The following is a 6,683-nucleotide window of genomic DNA, read 5'->3' on the forward strand; positions in this document are numbered from 1 at the left end:
CAATAGAGTTTCCCTGGTGTTGGCCAGAGTGGCCACCAGGGAAACCTGGGAAGCCTTAGCCTCCCACTAGTTCGAACTAAAGGGCTACACAGCCCTTAGTTCGAACTAGCTAGTTCGAACTAGGCGTTAGTCCTCGTAAAATGAGGTTTACCTAGTTCGAACTAAGCGCTCCGTTAGTTCGAATTAAGTTCGAACTAACGGAGCGCTAGTGTAGCGCATAGGAAAGTTAGTTCGAACTAATGTCCGTTAGTTCGAACTAACTTTCTAGTGTAGACATACCCTGAGGGATGATACCACAGCTGACTCCCTTTTTTATTGAATGGAGAAAGATTTTGGCAAGGAGGTCATTCAAGGAGAGCAGATCTTGGCCCTGGCTTTCTGAGGTACTTCAACACGTCCTTAAACATAAAAAGTGAAATGCCATGGGGCTGGTTTTTGCTCCCTGACTGAATGACCCTTCCCCCCAATCCACAAAGAATGTTTATGAATACCTCCTGAATGCTCCCAGAAGAAATTCTCACTTGAAAACATGCACACATCATGAATCTCAAATGTCCCTGATTTTACTGCCAAGCTTAGCTCCCTTCCCCAGAAATTTGGCTTCCCCTAATTTTGTACATTGCAAATGATATACAGATGAAAAGTATGAAAGTGAGAGTATAGAAATAGTTATTTACATTAAAGAAGGAATCCTACAGCATTCTAACTTCCCCGCAGGAATAATTTTTATACCCCTGATTGGGTTTCTGTTAGACCTTATGTCCCACATTTATGTATCAGCCAGGTTGGAGGGATGATGCAAGAAGTTATGAGTAGCACTTGGTATTTCTGAGAACATTTTTGCAAACAAAAATTCTCTCCCACGACTATGGAGGTGGAGAGCATAATAGACCACAAACATCCAGGCAGTGAAGCCAGAGTTGATGCGTCTTCTTGTTTGTTTTTAACAAAGCATTTCAAATACTTTATTTGAGTTGTATTTGCTCTTCTCTCTATATGAGATAGTTTATTGCATCTATCCCAGCAATTCAAGTACTTGTGTTTGCATTTACTTGCTGTCATTTTTGTGTACACATGAGTGCATAAGCTGGGATGAATACATGCTTGGAAGGATAATGCCATATTTCTTTCACAACGACTTGGTTAACATTATGTCAAATTGATTGCATGTAACAGTTGAGCCTGCAGTTCCCGTTCACTGTCATCATAAAATAGGGTAGGAGAACATTACGGGGACAGACATTGAGTTGTTTTTCCTTTTATGTTTGATTTTGTTCTTGCTTTGAGCATGTGCGGCCTCCGAACAAGTGGCAACTATTAATGGAACCACTGTTCCAGAGAAATCAATAGTCTACAGAAGCAAAAAGCTGCCTCTCAGGAAGGGAAAATAAAGCACTCTCTGGAACCTTGGTTGGAACTTTTCTGTAAATTTGGGGAAGACCGGAGATAGTAGTGTGTATATGATGTCTATAATAAGGTATCTTTGCACATTTAGGATCTAATCCAAAGACTATGGATGTCAATGAGATTCTTTCCATCAACTTCCAGTTCCAATTTCAAAGGCACTTGATGAACATATATTTGTTGCAAGATGTATGGGGGTTGCTCTAATGCAAATACTTACCAAAGTCACTAAAAAAGCTGCTTCCATATCCTGCAGCAATCCCAGGGCAAAAGCTGATTTCATGTCTTTGGTAACACAGTGCTATGAAATGTGGGAACCTAACATCTATTTTTGCCTTTGAAACTCTAGTTGTGGTGAATGAAACAGTTTAATGATCTTCTGGAAGAAACTGCTTTGTAAAAAGGCACATATGTTACCCATGATGTTCATTTTCCTGCTTTCCCCTTTCAGTTGTAGTTTTTTGGTTTTAACCGCAGTCTCCATCCCATACTGTTAAAATAATGTCCTTTATTAGTTAATTGGTTAACTGGGCACCTAGGCTCAATTCACTCATACAGGCAAATTTTTTGCACTGGCTGCAGTATGAGTTTTGCTTGAGGGGACTATCAATCTATAGGTGAGCAAAGCTGAGAAATTCACTCCTCGCAACCTTTTAGTTTTTTCCTTTTTCGCCTACAATGCTCCATTTCAAACTCTGCTGGCATGTATAACATATGCCAAATGAATTGTTCTTTCACTCTGCCCTTTTCACAATTTTGGAGATGGATGGAACACTTGGAATTAAGACACGGTACCCCACTGTTTGGTACTTTTGAGCATATTTAAAATATTAGAAGGCAAAAAGTAAAAGACAAATGTTTATAACCAAATAGGCATGATATTAAATTTTTTGTGTAATTATCAGGATTGCACAGGCTTACTTATCTAGCCACATGCCGCTCCCCAGTGGTATTGTCCTCCAAGACACGAGGCAGCGATCTTCTGAACTCTAAGCGTATGTCTACACTGCGGGACAAGGTCGAATTAAGATACGCAACTTCAGCTACGTTCATTGTGTAGCTGAAATCGAAGTAGCTTAACTTGACTTTTGGTGCTGTCCACACTGCAGGAAGTTGAAGGGAGAACACTCTCCCTTTGACTTACCTTACTCCAGGTGGAAGCAAGACTACTGGCACCAACCACAGTGCCCCTCTCAGTTCGAATTAGCTGTCTTTACTAGTCCCACTAATTCGAACCCTGGAAGATCAACACTGGCAGCTTTGATTGTCCTCTGTAATGTAGATGTACTGTAAGTGAACTGCGTTGACTCGATCCACAATACTTTGTTACGGCTACACTATGAGTTAGAGGTGTGATTCCCTCGCTCATGTACACAAACTCATACTAGCTCTCACTGAGATAGTGAGTGCATACATAGCGGTGTCCTCATGGTAGCACGAGCATCAGTGTAGAAGGTGTGGCTTAACTGTGCTGAGTACTTATCCATGCCAGTGAGTTTGCACTCAGCAAGGCTCAGCTGTGCTTTTAGTGTTGCTGTCCATGCCACTACAGTTACATTGTTACTTATGCTCACTCAAGTGCTATATCCACATGAAGGGTGGATAAGCCGGAGGGATGGGAGGTGCACAAAAGCTCTGGGATACAAGACAGCACTAATTAATATATGATATTAAGTTGGGCTTTTCATAAATTTTGCCGTGGTTCTTAGAAGAATAATCTTCCCCATTACTGTAACGATAAACTATTACTGGGAGACAGAAAATTAGTGGGTTCAGGAGCTGGTTCTGTCTCCCCTGGGTTTGCCTCAGGCTTTGCAGAAGGCTGTTCCTGGGAAGAAGGGGAGAACCTTTGCATATGGACCCAGAATTTGCTGCTGACTCTCTTCCACACGTGGTCTGGGACCAGTGTTAACAGCAGTCACTTCATGATACTCATCAATCCTCATGTTGGATTCCGGGGCTAGCAGGGCACTGTCATGGCTGGCTGGATCATCATGTCATCATGTTTGCCTCTCTGTTAGGTATGGGTCAAGCTTCTCATAAATCAGGCATGAGGTGGGCAAGTTGCCTGAAATGTGGTTGTGGTTCTTGTCCCCTGGTACATGCTCTTTAGCCTCTTAATTCACTCCTCTGCACTGGACACCAGCCAGGAAATTTTGAAAATCTGCCAGCTTCCTTGTGATCTGCTGGCATGTATGGTCATTCCTCAGGCTTTTTACTAAAGCCCACAGTTTTGCTGGCCAAACTCTGGTTGTGCTCCTGTGACTGTGAAGCTGCACTCTTTCCACGAGTCTTATTCTGTTTGGTCTCCGCTACAAACATGGAGGACAATGAAGGGCTCACGCTGGCTCTCTGAGCTGCTGCTGTGCACCAAGGGAGCTGATTGGAGTGGAGACTGTTGAGCTAGAAAGGAATATGGCCCATAGGATGGTGAGATACTTTTGGTGGACTCCCAGAACCCAAGTTGATGGAGGCTGCAACATGGGTACTGACCCCTACTCACCAGGGAGCACTCAACCTCCTCAACTCCCACCCACACTTCACCTCTTCCCTCAAATTTCTGCCCTGCCTCTTCCTCCCACTGCTCCACCTCTGTCCTACCTCTTCCCCTCCTCTTACCCCAAGCAAGCCCTGTCCCCATTCCTTCCCCTCCCTCAAGGAGCTTGAATGCCATGAATCAGCTCTTCTTAGTGCTCTGGAAGCCCTGGGAGGGAGAGGGAGGAGTTAGTCAGTGCAGCTGCCAGTGGGCAAGAGGTGCAGGAGGAGGGGGCAGAGTGGGGAGCTTGGTTTCTCAGCCCCCACTGATTTTTTCCTGTGGCTGCTCCAGGCCTGGAACTCCCAGGGTACGTCTACACTACAGCGCTAGTTCGAACTAACTTAGTTCGAATTAGTTAATTTGAACTAAGCTAGTTCGAACTAACGCATCTAGAACTAAAAACTAGTTCGAACTAGCGTTTTGCTAGTTCGAACTAGCAAGTCCACATTGAGTGGACTCTGAACAGGGCTTAAGGATGGCCGGAAGCAGTGCCGGCAGGGCATAAAAGGAGGACTTAGAGCATGGAGATGCTGTCTCAGGCTAGCCGAGGGCTGCGCTTAAAGGGTCCCGACCCCCACCCCGGACACACAGTTCTCAGGGGTGCCCCGCTTGCAAAGAAGTTCTGGCTTGGAGTGCCCGGAGTACCCACACTGGGCACATCACACCACTCAGCCATCAGCCTGGCTGCACTTGCCGCAGGCTGCCATCTGGGGAGAGGGGGTAATCGGGGGGCTGCAGGAGAGCTTCCACCCCCAGAAGCCCGCAGAGCCAGCCCAGTCCTCCCCATTGGGGGCTCGTACCCCATTCCTCCCTCACCTCCTTCCACTTACCCTTCCCTAGCCCCCCTTCTTATTGATGTACAAAATAAAGATAACGTTTCTTCCAACATTGACTCTGTCTTTATTGAACAAAACTGGGGGAGACTGGGAAAAGGAGGTGGGAGAGGGGAAGAGAAAGGCTGGGAGAGGGGAGGGCAACTAACATGATCAGGGGTTGGGAACAGGTCCCAGATGAAGAGAGGCTACAGAGACTGGGACTGTCCAGCTTAGAAAAGAGGAGATGGAGCGGGGACAGGATAGAGGTCTCTAAAAGCAGGGGTTGGGTGGAGAGGGTGCATTCAGAAAAGTTCTTCCTGAGTTCCCATAAAGAAGGACTAGAGGACACCAAAGGAAAGGAATGGGTAGCAGGCTTGAAACTAGTAAGAGAAAGTTGTTGTTCTTGACAAAGCAAATAGTTAACCTGCGGAACTCCTTGCTGCAGGAGACTGTGAAGGCTACAACTAGAACAGAGTTTAAAGGGAAGTGAGATCAAGTCATGGAGGTTGGGTCCATGGAGTGGTATTAGCCAGGGGGTAGGAGTGGTGTCCCTGCCCAAAGTTTGTGGAAGGCTGGAGAGGGATGGCACGAGACAAATGGCTTGGTCACTGTCTTCGGTCCATCCCCTCCAGGGTCCCTAGGGTTGGCCGCTGTCGGCAGACAGGCTACTGGGCTAGATGGACCTTTGGTCTGACCCAGGACGGCCATTGTAAGCTCAGGCCTCAGTGTCGGGGGTCTCAGTGGACCCCCTTGATTTTCATGCACACCTGGTCCTGGGTGGCCAGGCTGGCAGCTCTCCTTCCCTAGACGGCCACTTTCCTGTGCCTAGTGCGGAGATCGTGGACGAGGTCCACGATGTCCGCACTAGCCCAGGAAGGTGCCCGCCTCTTGCGGTCCAGGGCAAGCTCCCGGGAGCCGCCAGCCTGGTCCCGGCAAGAGGGGGTGGGCTGGGGGGCATCGGGTGGGTGGCTTTGTGCCGTGCCAGGTGCAGGGTCTGCTAGCTGGGTGCTGGCAGGCTTGCACCTGGCACGGGCACCGTAGCCAGCCCGTGCCCCTTTAAGGGGTCCGGGGCCGGGAGGGGGGCATAGAGTTTCCCTGGTGTTGGCCAGAGTGGCCACCAGGGAAACCTGGGGAGGGCTAGCCTCCCACTAGTTTGAACTAAAGGGCTACACAGCCCTTAGTTCGAACTAGCTAGTTCGAACTAGGTGTTAGTCCTCGTAAAATGAGGTTTACCTAGTTCGAACTAAGCGCTCCGCTAGTTCGATTCAAATTCGAACTAGCGGAGCGCTAGTGTAGCACCTATTAAAGTTAGTTCGAACTAACGTCCGTTAGTTCGAACTAACTTTGTAGTGTAGACATACCCCCACAGAGTTGGCACCCATAGGTTCACACAATAATACAAAGCAATAGGCCTTGAACTCTGGCTCACACCTTGATATGGGCTCAGCCCCCGAGCCCCTCAGAGCCCTAGAATCCTGAATGTTAGCCTGAGTCTGAGAGATTTTTATGTAGATGAAAATGGGGGATGGGCAGAAGGACCTTGTGTGGGAAGGGAGTAATGTACAAACAGTGGGAGTCAGGCTGAGCTCAGCTGAGAGGGACATGCCCGGGAAGGGCACCAGCACCTAGTACTCCCATTGAGCCCTGCTGGAAGGTACTTGGAGCAGGGAAGAAAGGCAGGGCCGGCAGAGTAGCTCCACCAGAGTGGGCACAAGGAAGCCCTCTGAATCCCATTCCTCCCTGGCTTGCAGCCGCAACTACCCAGCTGGCTGTAGGCATCCAGAGCTGGCTCCATCCCATGCTGCACCTACAGCAAGGCACTGATGGGGAAAGTAAGTGGGGAAGGACCTATGAGAAGAGTGGGGGCAAGGGAGGGCCAGGTTGGAGTAGTTTGGGGCAGAAGAAATGGGAAAGGGACCAAGAATGAT

This window comes from Pelodiscus sinensis, chromosome 1 (assembly GCF_052426305.1).
Source record: "Pelodiscus sinensis isolate ZL-2025 chromosome 1, ASM5242630v1, whole genome shotgun sequence".
Lineage (NCBI taxonomy): Eukaryota > Metazoa > Chordata > Testudines > Trionychidae > Pelodiscus > Pelodiscus sinensis.